The sequence below is a fragment of the Muscardinus avellanarius genome (assembly GCF_963383645.1).
Source record: "Muscardinus avellanarius genome assembly, chromosome: 17".
NCBI lineage: Eukaryota > Metazoa > Chordata > Mammalia > Rodentia > Gliridae > Muscardinus > Muscardinus avellanarius.
Window position 1 is genome coordinate 36862041 of NC_137803.1, and position 21244 is coordinate 36883284.

Consider the following 21244-nt stretch of genomic DNA (forward strand, 5'->3'; position numbering starts at 1 on the left):
ATGGTAATATCTTCTGTCTTTTAAATAAAACCACATAGAGACAAAAGTCTCCTAGGCCAATGTCAGACTCTCTTTGAAGTGTACAAGTAGTATAGTTTGAGACAGGTGTATATTCCTAGAGCAACTGTATCTCTAGGAATTGTTAAAAGAAAAACTTCAGATAAAATAAAAATTTTTTTGGTGGTACTAGGGTTCCTGGAAGCCCTTCTATATCCGGGCTACAGTCCCAGACCTATTTTTTTATTTTTGGAAACAGGGTCTCTTAAGCCAGCGCTGCTGGCTTCGAACCTGCGCGATCCTCCTGTCTCCGCCTCCCAAGCGCAGGGATTACAAGTGTGCGCCACCACGCCCAGCTTAAAATAAAATTTGCAGAGCTAATTTGAACAAAAAACCATTCATGAACCAGAAAGTTTGAGTAACAAGTTTTATAAGCTGAAAATAGAAGTAAAGTGACAGAATTACTTGATTTGCTCTAGCCAGACTTTTGTCTTATTTAGGTATGGACTAATGGTCGGGCCCAAGTTATTCAACTTGTTATTTGGCTACTTGTGATTGGCTGAGATTCTTTTTCTTTTTTTAGGTCAATCATAAGAAATAACTTCAATTTGGGTTTCAGTTTTCTTACTTATTTCTGGGTACATGAAAACTCATACTAATGGATTTCTCATTTGCTTATAAAAAATTAAGTTCTAAGTTATATTAAAAATATACCAAGAGTCCTTCTACTATAATCATGTGGTTGATGAAAGAATTCCCAAGAAAGAAAAATCTTAAAAGGCAAACTTCACAAATTTAACTTATACAAAAATTAACAAAATACAGATGCTTCTTCATTACATTAGCTAGGTACTTTCCTCATTCCTGGTATGTCCTTAAAAAATGAGCCGGGCGTGGTGGCGCACACTTATTATCCCCGTGCTTGGGAGGCAGAGGCAGGAGGATCACGCAGGTTCAAAGTCAGTCTCACTGCCTTAAGAGACCCTGTTTACAAATAAAAAAAAGTATAAAATAGGTCTGGGAGGGTAGCCCAGAGGTAGAAGGGCTTCCAGGAACCCCAATACCATAAAAAAAAATGAGACAACAATTCAACCATCATCAAGTCAAGTGAAGGGTGAAGACATACCTCCAGACTCTCTAGGAATGAGGCACAATGATAATGTCCTTTTCAGCCTATAAATTGTAGTTAATTGCATTCGTGAGCAGTGTTTCTCAATGTATAGCTTGTAGATAGGGTCACATCAGTATCATTTACATTAAATGAAATGAGGATTCTTAGACTGTAAACTCAGTTTACTAAATCAGAATTTCTGGGGCAGGGCACAGATACCCGTGCTTGTTAATCTTTGAGGAAATTCTGAGAAATGTCAACATCTTATCAGTTCTCTTCTACACTCTAGCTTGTAGTGTAATATATTTTTCAGCATGATCCCCAAATTCTAGTCAACTAAATTAACTAAAATAACTAAAATAAAAAACTAAAATTAAAGAAAATTTAATATTACCAATAAAACAGCAGCATTAAACAGAAGCCCTAAACGTGTTCAACGAGGATTTCTTTTATCACAGGCACTGTCAGAATATGTACTCTTAAGCAAATGATTCTGGATTTCATCACTTCTCTTTGTACACATTTGACTCTATTGCAAACTAGAAGTTCAGACTGGCTGTGCTAGAGAGAGGAGAAATTGAAGCCCGCGTTCCTAGAAGCTCTTAGTTTGATGTGAGGCAGATGCCTGGGAAAGGAAGATATAGACAATAATAATCAAACTAGAATATAATGACAACAGCAATAAAAATAGAAAGAGATGGGAAGAGTGTGGTTAGTCCTGCTGAGGAGTAGTTTATGAGGCTTCTCAGAAGAGTAGGCACCTGAGCCATAGAAAGCAGTGATAGAGGTTGAGCTACAAATATGGGGAAGAGTTTAAATCCAGGCAGCAAAAACAGATGAGTAGAAGAATAAAATCTAAAAGAATTGCCTTTGAGATACTAAATAATGTCTAGAGATAAAACTACTGTGCTTTCATGTGTTCAAATAACAGGGGCCTTTTCTATATCCCTTAGGAAGTTATGTTAAATTTGCTAAACCTGTTTTTTTTTTAATGGAATCTTGCTGTACACATGCCAATCATCCTTTCTAACAATAGCTTTTGAAGATTTAGCTGTACATTTGCAGGTGTAGGGTTGTTCTTGGCCCTGAGATTTCTTGTATTTCAATGGAACAAGGATTACAAGAGGCATATCAGAGTGCTTGGCACTTAGCAGACACTCAGTAACTTTCCTTCCTGTTCAGTGTCCATGATTGAATAGACTAGGCAAGTTTTGATTGCTAGCCTCTGTGTTTCTGCAAATGCTTTCTGCAGGTGATATTGGTACATGCTTGTAATCCCAGCATTCAGGATGCTGAGACCAGAGGATCGCAGTTTGCGGACAGCCTCAGCTACTTAGTGAGGCCCTCTGCAACTTAATGAGACCCTGTTTGAAAAATAAAGAATTAAAAAATAGGGCAGGGGGTGTAGCTCGGAGGCTGAATTTCCATGGGTTCCATCCCCAGACACTCAAAATAAATAAATAAATAAATAAATAAATAAATAAATAAATAAATAAGCAGAAGAAATCCAGGCCATTCTAACCTTACCTTTAGAGAGAGAGGTGAGTGATGAATCATTGGCTTATACATTTTTGGAGCTAGGTTTATTATTCTGGAGTTGCCTTTCTAAATTTTATCTTTGCCATAATCCCAAATCTTAAGCTTGAGGAAATATAATGTAATATTGCAGTTTTGACTCCCTTAAACTACCAGAACAGACAAGTAAGGTAAAGTGAAATATACATGATATTAATGAGAACTGATGTAAAATAAATGAGGGAAGAAAAGAAAAACAATCTCTCTCTCTCTCTCTCTCTCTCTCTCTCTCTCTCTCTCACACACACACACACACACACACACACACACACACACACACAAATTCTAGTCTGTACTTGAATAATGTCTTTAAAATAAATACAAGTTAACCTTGAGATAAAAAATGAACTTGTTAGATAAATGTTGTCTTAGCTTATATCTCTCTATCAAAATACTTCTTAATTTTGACTTGGTGGTACATACCTATAATCCCAATATTTGGGAGGCTGAGACAGAAGGATTGCAGGTTCTAAGCAATTTAGTAAAGCCCTCAGAAACTCAGTGAGACCATGTTCAAATAAATATTAAAGCAAGTTTGGGGATATAGCTCAGAGAAAAAATATATCCTTCAATCCTAAGTAACATGCACACACACACACACACACACACACACACACACACACACACCATTGACAACTGCAGTCACATTGATTTACTGTTCTGCATATAAAATCACCTGATATTCATATAAATTAAAATTGTGAATTTAACAATCCTCTCAAGATACTCTGGGCAACTTTGTTATCAAAGGATGTGTGTGTGTGTGTTTGTTTCTGTAGTGTTTCTACGTTCAGCTAAAGATTGGGAGAAAAAATTGGGAGTGAAGTCTGTAAGAGAAACTGAAAGAGTGGAAAACTTCTTCATTCTTTCCCTGACCTTGGAGAGAAAAATCTAGACAACTTTCCGCAAACCTAGGGCTAATTTCCCTCCCTCCTTTGCCCCCACATCCATGTAGAAGGGCACTTCAGTTTATTTACTTTTTGAGATTTAACATCAGGCTGGTGAGATTCAAAATGTTTATGCTCCAAGCAAAGGAACCTTTTTCATTGTTTGCCAATCTGTGTCAGATTTAATCTAGATCTGCAAACACCAGTGCATTTTCGATTCTGATGCAATTTCCTTAAATTTACCCTACACAGGAGGCTTTTATTATTGTTGTTCTCTCTCTCTCTCTCTCTCTCTCTCTCTCTCTCTCTCTCTCTCTCTCTCTGTAATCTACGAATTAAAAAAATTCCTGAACGAATTGGTCAATCGATTAACAAATTAACTGCTAAATAATGGATTAGGCCCTGTCTACATGGTGACAGGGTGTCCAGAATAAAATATGTCTCTACAATACGTCTTTGAATACATGCCTAACAAAGCAACACTTGCTTTTCCTAACTAGTTTACACACATGCCTAGGAACCAAATAGAAAAATATGGGCTGATAATATTTTATCATTCATACAAGCTGAATAGAAATGGGCCTTACATTGAAAAATGAACAGAACTTGTTTTCTTCTGAATTAAATTTTAATGTAGCAGAACTTTACATGATCCTTTGAACATAAATAAATGCAAAAAGACAACAAAATATTTTTCACTGCTAATTATACCATTTATACCGAACATGATGTAAAAGTACACAAGAAATGTTACTAAATAGACAAAAACGTAGAGTGAAGGGGATTGGAGGAAGGAGGAGAGGATGACAGAACCCATATAATGAAGTTTGTGTTATGTAAGTATTATCCTCTACAAATTCTCAAGTCTTGGTTATTTACTTAAAGCCTTTTAGTCTGGAATAATGATGATATGAATAATCATCAGAAGCCAAGGCTGTAGCTTAGAAATATAGTGAGAAAAGATGTAATATGGAAAAAAAGAAGGAGCTGTATTTTAAAAGGAGGGCATTTAGGACTGCTTTTTACTGATAATATTCACACAACTTCTGCATAGAACATCACAGAAAAGAATAGGGCTTTCTCCCTAAACCACACTCTCCATTCATTTGGGGTTGTTCAGTCTGATGGATTTGAGGGTTGCTTGTGGATTTAGGTTGGAAGCAATTTTTGCATTACCAGTTTGGAGGATTTCCTCAGACTGTGGATTTTTAAGCCAGTGCCTATAAAATGCAAAAATCAGTTGTCTGTTGGAGTCTCAGTTTGTAAAGCATTTTGTTGGCATGGATAACCAGAAATAACCTTAAAATAATTCTCCTCTTTAGTAAATTTTCATCTGATTTTATTCAGGACTGGTTACTGACTACTGTATACCCTACATGCCTTTTGGGGATGAGAGGAGTTTGGGAGTGATTCTTCATAATCACTCATAGACTTCTAAGAAATATATTAGGAGATAAGATAAAATGATAGAAAGATATGATGAAAAAGTACTAGTTTGATTATCAGTCATTTCAGTTTGATATTGATTTGCTCTTGGTATTGGTAGACTGTGCTACAACATAAAGTGAACAAGTTTTGGAATAAAACAGATTAAGAATTAAATATTAACTCTTAATAACTATGCTACCAAGAAGTTAACTAGACTACTTGACAACATTTTATTTTAGTATGTTTGAAAGTGTTTTTTTTTTTTTTTTTTACTAATAAAGTGCAGAATTACCCAGCCTGCATTGGAAGGCTGAGGACTGGAGAGGACAGCCTGGCATTTGGAGTGCCTTTTTTGGTTACATAAATTTGTCAGTTCTGAAAGTTGAAAGGTAGAGCAAAACCGAGGACAGACTCTCAGAACAGCAAAAATAGCATATTTGCACAAATGCATGTATAAGAGGAAAAACCAATATAAGCAACAAATACCCCAAAAGGCTGATCAAAACAGAGAGAAAGCATCTGTAACCAATATTAGAAATAAAACCGGGAATAGGAATACAGAGTCTACAAACATTAAAATAATCACATGAGGCTACTATAATCCATTTGGAAACTTAGGTAAATTGACAAAATCTAAGAAAATTGCAACACACAAAATGAACATAAACATTAAATATATAGATAAGTTTAACAAAAAGAAAATTAAAAATCTATACAGCTATATGACTTAATTCTATTAAATAGTTAATAATGTTTGTCTTTTTAACAGAATTGAAAAGGTACTGGAAAAAGACTGATTAATTTAGTTAAAATATATTATTAAATAAGTAAAAAGACAGCCCATTGGATAGACATTGACATAATTGATAAAAGTCTTAAATTTTTTACTATACTAATTATCGATAACATATTATATAAATCAATAAACCACTAGCAATTGAAAAGAAAGGCTTGCTAGGGATTTAAATTTATATTTCACACAGTATATATGGGAATGAAATATAAAATGTTCAAACTCACATTAAAGTAACCGAAAGCTAAAATCAAAATGAGATAATACTGTGTCTTCATATAAGATCTGAAAATAAAGAACAAAATTATAAAATGTAAGCAAAAATCTATTTCATATGAAATCCTTCTGCACTATGAGTAAAAATGTAAATTGATACAAATTCTTTGTCAAACTACTTGGCATCATCTACTGAATTTGGAGGTATGTGTTCCCTAAAATCTTGCAATTTCACTAAAATAAACTCAGCAGAAATCTGTGAGTATTTGCATTAAAACATGTGTACAAAAATGTTTGTAACAGCATTTCATGTGAGTTGATACATACAAAACAACCTCAACATCCTTTAATGCTGGAATGGACAATTACATTGTGATGAGTTTCACAGTCTCTGGTCTAATTTCTTTCTTTGATCCATTTCAAGTTGATTCCTGAGCACGATGAAAGGTTAGGATTTAGTTCCATCTTTCTACAAATGGATTGCTAGTTCTCCTAGCACCATTTGTTGAAAAGGCTGTCTTTTCTCCAGTGTATGAGAGTGGACCCTCTATCAAAGATCAATTGATTAAAAGTGTGCGGGTGTGTTTCTGTATCTTCTGTTCTGTCCCATTGATCTGTATGCTTGTTGTTGTAAAAAAAAAAAACATGCTTTTTTTTTTTAATTACTATTGCTCTGTAGTATAATTTGAAATCAGGGACTGTGATGCCTCCTGCATGGTTCTTATTGTTGAGAATTGATTTGTCTACTCGGTCTTTTCTTTCTCCATATAAAATTCATGACGGATTTTCTAGGTCTATGAAAAATGTCATTTGTATTTTGAAAGGAATTGCTTTGAATCTGTAGATCACTTTTGGGAGAATGACCATTTTTAATCTGCCTATTCAAAAGCAAGGGAGATATTTCCATCTTCCAAGGTCTTCTTCAATTTTTTTCTTTAATGTTCTATAGTTTTTATTGTAGATATCTTTTACATCTTTGGTTAGGTTTATTCCTAGCTATTTTATTGGTTTTAAGGTTATTGTGAATGAAATTATTTTCTTTATTTATTTCATTGAGGATTCATTGTTGGCATATAGAAAAGCAACTGATTTCTTTAGGTTGATTTTGTATCTTGCAATTTTGAAGAAATTGTTAAACAGTTCCAGTAGTCTTTTTGTTGAGTTCTCTGGGTCTTTAAATAAGGGATCATGACATCTGCATGGATGGAATTCCTATTTGACTTTCTTTGATATCTTCTCTTGTCTTATTGCTGTGGCAAGAGTCTCAAGAACTATGCTGAACTTAGTGAGGCACTCAGCAACTTAGTGAGACCCTGTTTCCAAATAAAAATATAAAATATGTCTTGTCTGGGAGTATAGCCTGGGGGTAGAAAGCCTCTGGGCTCCACCCCCAGTACCACACACACACACACAAAAAAAAAAAAAAACCTATGTTGAATAGGAGTGGTGATAGTGGGCATTCATTTCTTGTTCCTGATTTTAGAGAAAATTCTTGCAGTTTCCCCCATTCCATATAATGTTGGCTTTGGGTTTATTGTATATTTACTTAATGAGGTTGAAATACATTCCTTCTATTCCAATTTTCTATAGTGTTTTTAATATGAATGGGTGTTGGATTTTGTCCACTGTTTTTCAGTATCTATTGGCATGCCCATGTAGTTTTTGTCCTCAGTTCAATTTATGTGGTAAATGAAGTTATTAGAGAAGGTCATAGGCTCAACACTCCAACATAGACAGTGACTTTCTCAACAAGACCTCCAAAGCTCAGGAAATTAAAACAAGATTTAAAAGTGGGATGGCACCAAACTAAAAAAGTTTCTGCTTATCAAAGGAAATAATAAAGAACCTAAAGAGAAAGCCTACAGAATAGGAGATCTTTACCAGCCACCACTCTGATAGAAGGCTAATATCCAGAATATACAAAGAGCTCAAAAGACCCTACACTAGCAAAACAAATAACCCAATCAAGAAATGGGCAACTGAACTGAATAGACACTACTTCACAAAAGAGAAGCAAATGGCCAATAGATACATGAAAAAATGTTCAACATCATTAGCCATAAAGGAAGATGAAAATCAAAACTACACTGAGAATCCATCTAACCCCAGAGTGGCAAGCACAAAGAAGTCAAATAACAACAAATGCTGGTGAGGATGTGGGAGAATAAGAACTCTTTTACACTGTTGGTGGGAGTGCAAACTAGTTCAACCACTATGGAGATCAGTGTGGAGATTCTCTAAAAACCTGGAAATCGATCCACCATATTATCTGGCTATACCATTCCTAGGTATCTTTCAAAAGAAATTGAAATCAGAGAACTACAATGACATATGCATACCCATGTTCATATCAGCACAATTTGTAATAGCCAAAATATGGAACCAACCTAGGTCTCCATCAACAGGTGAATGGACTGCAAAATTATGTATGGGAAATAAAAACAATGGGATTCTACTTAGAAATAAAGAAGAACAAATCATGTTATTCACAAGACGATGGAAAGACCTGGAGAACATGTTAAGTGAGATCAGCCAAGCACAGAAAGAGAAAGGACATATATTTTCTCTAATATGCCCAAACTATAGAGTATTAGGGATACTCTATAGTATATATAGGGACTCCAGATAATGGAGGGAAACCTCAGAAAAGCTAGAAAGGAAGGTTAGGAGAGGAAGAAGTCTGAGGTTGATTAATAAAGGAGCTACATTAGAGTATCAGTGTGAATCTAGCATGGTCAACCTGGACACTCATTGTTGGGAGGAGGAGGAAAGGAAAGTCGGGAGTACTGTGTGAATGTATGCCATTGTCAATATAATCCGCATTATGATGTGAATATATAGTGTACCAATAAAAAATCAAATCAAATCATTAACTATCAAAATGTGATTAGTCACACAATGAAAATTTTGGCAGACAGAAAATAAATGAGTCTCTTGAACACTCATATATGTTCAAACTTACACAAAATATCAAATTTTATAATTAATGAACATATCAAAATAAACATGTAAAACTTAACTGTATTTTGCAATGAAATATGCTTTTATGGTAAAGCAATGGGGAGAAATGAAGTAACATCCTCCCAGGTCCTTTGATTGCTAGGCATATGGACATTTTTAGGGATTTGAGTACAGTTCTATTTTTGACCTGCACTTTGTCATATTATATAGATGTTTATATTATGGTAAATTTATCTTATTGTAATAAAATTGTTCATGTTCTTGAAATTTTATAATCCACACACAATATAAAGAATATTTCTTTAAAGTTTTTAAGTTTTATATGGTAGAAGATTCTATGTTCCTTGGATTTTTTTATATATAACACAGATAATAAGAACTACTATCTAATAATTCTAAGAAAATCTGTATATGATTAATTATATAGAAAATACTCATGTACTATAAATATAATTTTTCACATAGGTGAATAATTTCTTACATTTTTTTTAAATTACAAAGGGGACTAGATGAATAAAGTTAAATGCAAAAAGATGGATCAAACTTAGGACTTTCTTTGCTCAATATTGATACTTAATCCATTCAAACAAGAGCTTGAGTGAACATCTGTTAAAAGTGTATGAATAAGGTTTCAGTGTTGGGTACAAATATATTTGAATGATTGTCATTATATTTCGCATAGAAAATAATGCTTAGATGGAACATGAATGTTATCTCATACAAATTCTTCAGAGCAGTCTGAAAGGAAAAATAATTTATTCCAAGATGTTGATTATTTATTTAGCAAATGGGGCAGAAAAAAAGGGCAAAAAAATAGAGACACCAATTATTTTTGTCTCTCATTCTCTTTTTAAATTTTCCTTTGCTACATACACTCTATTAGAATATCAGAATAGTCTCTGGCATTATTTTTCAATTATGTCCAGGATCCAATCACTTTTCCTGTTTTTCCTCTTTCCCAAACAGATGTTTTGCAATATTTTATTTTAATGATTTTCTAATTATTCTCTGTATGTTTTCCTTTGGCCCTTACAGTCTACCATGCACAAAGTGCAAAGTGACTCTTTATAAACAAAATTGACTCCAGCTTTGGCAGCACATGCAATCCTAATACCTGGAAGAATGAGGAGACAGAAGAATCACAAGTCTGAGGCTAGTGCACAGTAATTTAGTGATTCTCCATTTCTAAATAAAAAGAGCTGAAGGAGTAGATCATAGATAAAATTCCCCTGGGTTTAATCCCTAGTACTACATTCATGTGCACAACCACATGCACACGCACACGCGTGCGCGCGCGTGCGCGCACACACACACACACACACACACACACACACACACACACACACACATATTCAGAATTGGTGTATCTCCTCTTCTCTTCTCTGAACTTCCTAAAGAGAAATCGTAAGGTCATTGTTGTGTTCTGCAAGGTCCTTGTTGATAACTCCACAGGCTTTCTCTTATACCTTTCTGTACTATGGCATGGTCTTGTTTTTCTCAGCACAAGCCAGCATCTTTTTGTTCATGCTCTTCTCACTTACGGCTTTCTCTTTCTAAATTTTTTCCTTAAATATGTGTATCATTGATTTTCTCAGTTTTTTTATTTTAGGCCTATGCCCAAAAATCACCTTACCACCGATGAATACATGGCCATTCTGCCTGAAGCAATGATATTAGTCACCTTTTTTCACTCTATCCTCTGTCACCCAATGCATTGTAACAACCAAACACTCAAGACACTTATTTGTTCAGCTATATATTATCTTCCTCCATGACAGCAAGGATATTTCTTTTCTATTTTATTATCTTCACTATTGTGTCATGCCTAAAATAATAGCCTGAATATAATATAGTTCTCCAATATATGTTGAGTGGATGTCTATGAAGTGAATTCCAAGATCTGCATATAGTAGCATTTACAATTTATTGGAGAACCCATCCTCCCCCCAAGTGAAATTGTCCTGAATCCTTATGTCAGTGAGATAATTCCAAATTTTGGTACTTCAACTCAGATCATCCCATTTTTCTTTTGGATTTGCATATAAAACAAAATGCATTCATAACATATATATCTTGCTATCCTTGTGTAGATTTCTACTCAACAGTAAAATAACTAGCTAAGGTCTCAGAATGTTAATAGCTGTCCAAGCAAGTATTGCTGTCTCAAGGAATGACCAATAAATGAATCACCACAAACCAATTGGGTCAATGAGGTCAGTCCCAGATGTGTCATGTTATTTCAACTTGCCCACAAATGAGCACATTATTATTAACTAGCAGATTGCACACCTTTATATTTATAAAAAGCTGATTTGGAGAAATTATTCAACTGGGAAGTGTTAGAAAAGTTCTTACAGCCTGTCATTTTGCAAATAAAGCCATTTTAAGGTCATTACTTACATGATATTAGAGCATCCAATTTTGATTTTTTTCTTTCCCTGATAAAAATAATTTTTAGAACAAAGTAGTACTGATATTTTACCCCAGGGAATTTAGTTGATAAGCACCTTACTGGCTTAATTCTACATCATTTGAGTAGTCAGAAATTTCTAGGTGACAATTGTTCCAGTGTCCTCCAACCTAGGTGTTTCTTAAACCTTAGACTATTTGGAATTAGGAGAGATTGCTTTATATCTCTTGTTTACTCTGAAGTTTACTCTGAAGAAATCTTAGCAGGCCTATTCAATAATTATTATGAAACATTATGTTGATATTTCCACAAGATAGAATATGAAACATCATCTGACCCTACATTCTGATTCTATTTATGAAGTTCCCCTCAATTTCCCCTTTCTTTTCTAAAGAGACATGTTTCTGAATTTATGGTAGCATCAGGTTCAGAGATATTTCTCTTCAAGCTGCCTCTGCTTTCCTGTAGCTTCTTGTTTTTTTTTTTTTTCTCTCTCTAAGTATTCATCTTACTTTTCTGAATACAGCTTTTCTTCTTTTCCTTCATGGCCTCCATACCTTTTCTCCCCCTCCCCCATATTGTCTTATGGTATAAAAGAGATTTATAGTGAAATGTATATATGAAATATTATTATATTACAAAGAATCAGCCTCAAATAAAACAGAATAACACAACAGGAAGCCAAACTTATGCATCAAGTTCCTATTAAGTTTTCCTTTGAGATTTATTTTTTTCTGAATTGGAGTAAATATTAGTAAACAATTTTAGAATCATTCTTAATATTAACACTAGGGAAATACATTTTTAAGAACTATTGGGCCAGGTTTGGTGGCATACCTTTGCAATCCCAGCTTTTGGGAGGCAGAGACCGAAGGATCACAGTTCATGGACAGTCTCAGCTACTTACTGAGGCCCTTCTCAACTCAGTGAGACCCTGTTTTAAAAAATAAAAGACTAAAAAATAGGGCTGGGGATGTAGCTCAGAGTACAATTCTCCTGGGTTCCATCCCCAGTATTGCAAAAGATAAACAAACAAACAAACAAACAAACAAACAATTGGAATGCTGTGTGTGGATGGCACATGCTTGTAATCTCATTACTTGGGAGGCTGAGACAGGAGTATCACAAGTTCAAGACCAGCCTTAGCAACCTACCAAGACCTTGTTTTAAACCAAAAATAATTTTAAAAAAAGGTGTGGGGTATATATCTGAGGAAGAATACCCTTTGTTCAATCCCCAGTACCACAAGAATAAGCAAGCAAACAAAATATGTCTACATATGATTTTCAAGTATATAGAGTATAACTTTATCTGATGGGTAGAGTGGTTGCTAAAGGTATGGGTAATATTGTGTAATCTCATTCTGAATTCTAAAAGTAATCTCTACACTGGCTTTATGTAGTAAAGTGATGAAAAATGCCAATGACATTATGTTTTTGGAGAATCCAGGCATGCTACTTATCTTTTTCTCTAGGGCCTTGACTCTCATCTGGGAAGATCATAAGACTTTCATGGGGAATCTTTATAAACAAATCGCAGGGCTCCAATTTAGATCCTACTGAACCACAGGCTTCAGGGGAGGATAATGCTTATGAAATTTAAGATATCTTTTTAGGTACTTATGCAGACACACTTTCTAATAAGATAGTATAAGAAAGACTATTTTTCTACTTTAGAATTTGAACATTTGAAAGACCCTTTGCACTTTGATTAAAATATGATAACATTCTATCTTCTTAGCAAAGATCCTAATTTCTAATTATTTTCATGTAACCCCCATCAATAAAAACTTGCTATGAACAGTACTATTATATAATAAAACACAGGAGGCAGGATAACTTTATAAATGAAAAAAGTATTGATGAGTCAAATTTCAATATCTGGTGGTCCTTTTTATTCATTTTCTGGTGGGGGCCAAACAGCACAATTGGAGGAGCATCTGTGGGAGCTAAAAATTACATCACAAGACAGGAAGCCAGAGAGATTCTTGAACTTTTATAACAAATCACTCTGGGGCTAATTCAAAGGGGTTCTATGATAAATATTTTAATCCCCTTTGAGGGCAGCTCTCCCAGTGACTTAACCACCTCCCATTTTCTTCCACTTCTTAAAGTTCCCATTGTCTCTCATTGTTGCCATTTGGAGACAAAGATCCCAATATATGAAGCTTTGACAAACAAATAACATCGAGACTATAGCGAGGCTACTTGAAACAATGTCTACGGAGTGAGGCATATATCTTCCCTGACCTGGTTCCCTGCCATGAACCAATTTTGCTCTGATAGTCATTCTATCCTATGCAAATTCCTCATGTTGCAGTAAAAGAAACATGAGTGGCACCTCCAACATCAATAGACTTGATGATATGATGGTATGAACCAAATCCCAGATTAAAATCTCTGGAAAGTGTCCCTGCTACCATTCCACACAACTCCCAGGGTATATGAGCACCAGCTAGTAGTCAAATACTTTCGGCAGGGGAGCCCTACTGTTTCTGTAGATGCAGAACCAGGTGTTTTCTATGATCTGACCATTTCCTTTCATCTCCTTTATTCTTCTTCACCTTGAACACCATGAAAAAAAGTGTGTATTTGTTCTCTCTCTTCTGCATTTGTTTCTCCATTTGCTTTAACTCCTCCAGGGTTTCCAGCTGCTATGAGGGGCTTACTTCTACCCAGCATTTAAAATATCTTTGTAAGACTCAGAGAACCATGCAAAATTTCTCTATTGAAATTCAAAACCCAGCCAAGCTGACCTCATTTCAAAATAACACCAAATCTCAAGCCTGCTGGTTTTATTCAAACCATTCTTTTTACATATTTTATTTATTTATATAAAAATATTTTTCTATGGACATTTTGCATCTGCAAGAGAGACTTCAGTGTGTTAATGAGAAAGAAGTATGGTAATGCTTTCTATTTGCATACTATTTCATAGCCCAAGGCCCTTCTGCAAACATCATTCTTCCTAATAAGTATATGGTGAGGATACTGGGCAAATGGTATGACCTCTACACATTCCTCTCTCTCTCTCTCTCTCTCTCTCTCTCTCTCTCTCTCTCTCTCTCTCTCTCACACACACACACACACACACACACACACACACACACAACACACCAACACACACAGCCTGAAAATTGAGTATTTCAAGAGATATAAAGTGACTTGAAGAAGTTTGATCATTTAATAGCACAAATATTTATGCACAGGCAAAGTCGTACACATTCATTTAAGACTTATTTATTATAAAATCTGAATATCCAGTGTAACATGATGAATCTTGGCCTATATCTTATTGCATAGGGATTATATAACTCTCAGTCCACTTGGGAAACTTATCAAGTAGCACTTTGATATTAAATCCTTGCAGGAAGAATATTAATGGTGATCTTCCCTCGCAGCACCAGGCTCCAGGAGGAGGGGTAATCAGAACTGAGCTCAAAACCAGAGAGGAGATATGCCAGCCTCATGTCTGAGGATGCGGCAGCAGCACCATACTGCAGGTGGCAGCAGCAGATTCACCGGATGACTCCAGATCAGTGCACTCAACAAGCAACCAGGTTACAGAGAGGAGGGTTGGACAGTGAGCTGAGGTGAGCTGCAGCAGAACAGCTGGGCGGAATTCAGCAGTTTTTTTGGCACAAGGAGTGTCTAAAGCTCCCAGGGGCCAGGCTCAGCACACCCTGCAGAGACTCAGAGCAGAGATCAAAACCAGAGAAGAAATATGCCAGCCTCACGGCCGAAGGCATGACAGCAGCACCATATTGCCAGCAGAAGCAGCAGCGAGTTCACCGAGTCCACTACAGCTCCATCAGTGCACTCAACAACAGTGAGTCAAATTGTAGCCCCTAAAGGAGAAATACCAGTACTGTACTCCCAGGGTCTTGACCCAGTGGGGGAGTGGCAGTGGCAGAGATATCACACCATAGGAGAACGCCCAATCTGGCACCCCCCCATGGTCTAAAGCAGCCTCGATTGACTGCCAAGGTCTGAGACTCTGCGATACAACCCAGTAAAGGAGTAGTGGTGACTGAGATACCACAGACTCGAGATTCAGAGCACCTTAAGTGAAGTTGTATTGACCCAGGAAAGAACCCAGAGAAGGCACAAACTTCCGAAATCATGGGAAAGAGGAATAACAATGGAGCAATGAATGCCCATAACCCCACAACATCAGAACCTGTTAAAACAGAAATTCAGAGATTTCTAGAAGATCAAATCAGGAAAATAACTGTAGAAATAATAGAAGTATTTCGAAAAGAATTCAGAGAGCCAAAGAGAGATAAAGGATGCAATTAATGAAGTAAAGGCCTCAATTCAAAGTACAACCAACCGATTAGACCACATGGAGAATAGTATCTCGCTCCTAGAAGATGATCATTCAAATAATGAACGCATAGTTTCTAATTTAGAAAAAAAAATCCAACAGCAGGAATCTGACATTGAAGAAATATGGGCCCATTTTAAGAGAGCTACCCTAAGAATAATTGGAATAGAGGAGTAAAAAGAAGGTGAAACCAAAGGGGTCAACAATCTTTTCAAGGAAGTAATAGCAGAAAATTTTTCAAATGTAGAGCAAGAGCTCGATACACAGGTACAGGAAACTTATAGAACTCCCTTTAGACAGGATCAGAGAAGAGGATCCTCATGCCACATAATTGTCAAAATGACTAATGTGGAAGCCAAGGAGAGAAACTTAAAGGCAACAACAACAACAAATAAAAGGCCAAATGACATTCGGAGGCAAACCAATTAAAATCACTCCAGACTTCCCAAACCAAGTCATGAAAGCCAAAAAGGTGTGGAGTAACATATTCCAAACTCTGAAGGAAAACAACTCCCAGCCAAAAATTTCCTACCCAGCAAAACTATCTATCAAACTAGATGGGGAAATAAGAAGCTTCCATGACAAACAGAAACTGAATGAATACTTGTCTTCAAAACCAGCGCTAGAGAAAATACTCAAGGAGATTAACTGCAAAGAAGAAATAGGTAATACACACCAGAACCAAAGAAACAATATTTCCCATCCATCAGACAACTAAGCAAAGAAGAATAAATAGTATCTCAAACAGAAATAAAATTTTAACATGTTAGGAATTAAAAATTATCTCTCCATAATCACACTGAATATAAACAACCTCAACTCCCCAATAAAAAGACATAAAGTGGCAAAATGGATTAAAAACCAGAATCCATTCATCTGCTGCTTACAGGAAACACACCTTACAAATAAAGATAGGAACAAACTCAAGGTAAAGGGCTGGAGCAAGGTAATCCATGCTAATGGAACTCAAAGGCAAGCAGGAGTAGCAACTATAATATCAGACAAGTTAGACTTCAAACCCAAACTTATTAGAAGAGACAAAGAAGGTCATATATTACTGGTAAAAGGAATAATCCAGCAAAAGTAAATAACAATAATCAGCACCTATGCCCTAAACATAGGTGCAGCTACTTTCATAAATCAAACTCTTTGTGACATGAAATCACACATAAATCACAATACAATAATACTGGGAGACTTCAACACACCTCTCACAACACTAGACTGACATTCCAGACATCGGTAAAGATGCGTCAGAACTAAAAAACACCATTAACCAAATGGACCTGTTGCACACATATAGAATATTTCACCCAACTACAATGGGGTTTACATTTTTGTCAGCTGCTCACGGAACCTTTTCCAAAATAGATCACATCCTGGGACACAAAACGGGCACTAGCAAATTTAAAAAATGCTAAAAAATGGTGCATACTTCCCTGTGTCATTTCAGACTATAATGGCATGAAACTAGAAATCAATTATAAGAAGACCCAGAGAAACAACATAAACATGTGAAGACTGAACACCACACTTCTGAATGAAGAATGGGTCATAAAAGATGTAAGAGGTAAAATCAAGAAATTTCTAGAAACAAAGGAAAATAAAGATACAACATATCAAAACCTCTGGGATACTTTGAAGGCAGTATTAAGAGGAAAATTTATAGCACTGAGTGTTCACATAAGAAAAACAGAAAATCTTCAAATAAATAACCTAACGACACACCTCAAAGCCCTTGAAAAGCAGGAACATTTGAACCCCAAAGCCAGTAGAAGACAGGAAATTATTAAAATTAGAGCAGAAATTAATGAAATAGAAAATTAAAAAATACAGAAAATCAACAAAACCAAAAGCTGGTTTCTTGAAAAAATTAACAAGATGGATAAACCCCTAGCCAACCTAACTATAAAAAAGAGAGAATTACCCAAGTAATGAAGATAAGGGATGAAAAAGGGGAAATTGCTACTGACAATGTAGAAATCCAGAGGATTATTAGAAACTACTTTGAAAAACTATACTCCAACAAAATGGAAAATCTGGAGGAAATAGACAACTCCTTAGATAAATACAACCTTCCTAAACGGAATCAAGAAGATATAGAACACTTAAACCAACCAATACCAATCAAAGAGATTGAAACAGCAATAAAGAGCTTACCATCAAAGAAAAGCCCAGGACCATATATATGGTTTCCCCAGTGAATTCTATAAAACATTTATAGAAGAGCTAACTCCAATACTCTTCAAACTCTTTTGTGAAACAGAAAAAAACGGGACCCTCCCAAATACATTCTATGAAGCCAATATCACACTAACACCAAAACTGAATAAAGATAGTTCAAGGAAGGAAAACTACAGGCCTATATCTCTGATGAACTTGGATGCAAAATTACTGAACAAAATACTAGCAACACACATTCAAAACCACATAAAGAAAATCATACATTATGACCAGGTAGGGTACATCCCAGGGATGCAAGGCTGGTTCAACATACGAAAATCAATCCATGTAATTCACCATATAAACAGAATCAAAGACAAAAATTACATGATCATTTCAGTATATGCTGAAAAAGCATCTGATAAAATTCAACATCTATTTATGATAAAAACACTGCAGAGAATTGGAATAGAAGGAACATATCTCAACATTATTAAGGCAATCTACAATAAGCCCACTGCCAACATCATATTAAATGGGGAAAAACTTCAAGAATTCCCCCTAAAAATAGGAACAAGACAAGGATGTCCATTATCACCACTTCTCTTCTATATAGTACTAAAGACTCTAGCCAGAGTGATAAGGCAAGAAAAGGAAATCAGAGGAGTACAAATAGGAAAAGAAGAACTTAAACGTTCACTATTTGCAGATTACATGATACAAAATTTAGAAAACCAAAAAAAATCAACCAAAAGGCTTATAGAACTGATCAACAAATTCAGCAAAGTATCTGGATACAAAATCAATCTTAAAAAGTCAGAAGCTTTCCTGTACACCAACCATAAATCCACTGAAAAAGAAATTCAGAAAACACTTCCACTCAGGATCTCCCACAAAAAAATATAATACTTAGGAATAAACTTGACCAAGGAGGTAAAAGTTCTCTACAAAGATAATTATAAAATACTGAAAAAAGAAATTGAAGAAGATCTTAGAAGATGGAAGGATCTTCCATGTTCATGGATTGACAGAATAAATATCATTAAAATGGCCATCCAAAATTGATCTACAGATTTAATGCAATATCCATTAAACTACCAAGATCATTCCTCACAGACATATAAAAATCAGTCCTTACATTTATCTGGAAAAACAAAAAGCCCAGAATAGCCAAGGTAGTTCTCAGCACCAAAAACCAACCAGGAGGAATCACAATACCTGACTTTAAATTATACTACAAAGCCAATGCAATAATAACAGCATGGTCGTGGCAAAAAAAAAAAAAAAAAAAAAAAAAAAAAAAAAAAAAAAAAAAAAACAGATACATAGACCAATGGAGCAGAATAGAAGACCCAGAAACAAGTCCACACACTTTCAGCCAATTGATTTTTGACAAAGGGGCCAAAAACATACACTGGAGAAAAGATAGCCTGTTCAACAAATGGTGTTGACAAAACTGGCTAACCATATACAGAAAATTGGAAATTAATCCCACTTTCTCACCGTGTACAAAAGTCAATTCAAGATGGATCAAAGACTTGGAAATCAAACCAGAGACCTTGAAGCTCCTTGAAGAGAGCATAGGTCTAATACTGCAAAACATAGGCACAGATAAACACTTTCTCAACAAGACCCCAAAGCCACAACAAATTAAAAGGTGAATCAATACGTGGGATTGCATGAAACTGAAGAGCTTCTGTTCATCAAAGGAAACAATCAAGAACCTAAATCGAGAGACTACAGAATAGTAGAAGATTTTTGCCACCTATACCACCGATAGAGGACTATTACCTAGAATATCCAGAGAACTCAAGAAACTCAACATTAAGAAAACAAAGTATCCAATAACAAAATGGGCAAGCGAACTAAATAGACACTTCACAAAAGAAGAAATTCAAATGGCCAATAAATGCATGAAAAAATGCTCAACATCACTGGCAATCAGAGAGATGCAAATCAAAACTACCCTGAGATTTTACCTAACTCCAACTAGAACGGCAATCATTCAAAACACAAACAACAACAAATGCTGACGAGGATGTGGAGAAGTGAGAAATCTAAGATATTGTTGTTGGGACTGCAAATTAGTGCAACCACTTTTGAAAAAGTATGGAGTCTCCAAAGAAGAATGGGAACAAATCTACCATTTGATCCAGCAATACCACTTCTGGGTATCTACCCAAAAGATAGGAAACCAAACTACCAAACTAATGCTTGTGTATCTATGTTCATAGCTGCACAATTCACCATAGCCAAACTATGGAACCAGCCAAAATGTCCATCAACAGATGAATAGATTACAAAACTGTGGGATATGTACACAATGAAATTTTACTCAGCCATTAAAAAAAACTCATTTACATCATTTTCAGTGAAATGGATGGAACTGGAGGACATTATGCTAAGTGAGATTAGTCAGTCACAAAAAATAAGAAATCAGATGCTTTTCCTAATATGTGAGAGTTAGGGAGAAATGGGTCATAGGAGGAATTCTAGATGAAAAAGGAAATTTTATAGAGGAGCAAACAAGGCAACCATAAAGGAGGAGAAGGGAGGGGGGAAGAGGAAAATCTCTAAAACAAACAATGTACTTAAACATATCGAAGTCAACCACTAAGCCAAGCAAGGGAAGGAGGGACAGGGAAGGAATGGGGTGGGAATTGGGTAGGGGTTTAATCAGTGATGTGTACATATATGTACACACAAATTTTTTACCCCAATATGATGTATGAATACAATGCACCAATAAAATTTTTAAAAAAGTTAATGGCTAATAGCATGGTAAGAAGTAATAGGTTTGTTTTATTACGCCCATTCTAACAGGATTTTAGTATTGTCCATATCTATCCCTTTATTTTCTTTTATTTTTTTATTGGTGCATTGTATTCATACATCTTAATGGGATGCAAGATGGTAGAGACATACATGAACACATGACCCAGTTATCCCTTTCTTGTTATAAGGAATCTTCTTCCTTCCTTCAAGGATTACATTCTAGCTTGTCAACAACTATAACATGGTATTGAGATTTCCATGTCAGTGGTCAGTTTAAAGATGTGCTTCTAGCCTATCTCTGCTCAATAATATATTAGAAGCTCAAAGAGCCCTTTGGAGATGCTATCTTTGCTCCTTAAATGGAGTTATAAGAGAAAGATGATATTTCTCTTTCTGTTGTTGATTTTTTTTTTTGCATTTTACCAATGCATTGTAATTGCACAAGATAGTGAGATCCATAGTGATACATTCATACATATATATAACATCATTTCTGATTTTAGATGTAAAACTAGGACATATAAAGCCATTTTGATACTTGCCTGAAGGAAGAACTGATTTTTCTACAGAGTTTTCTGCTACTGCCATACAAACATCCTTAC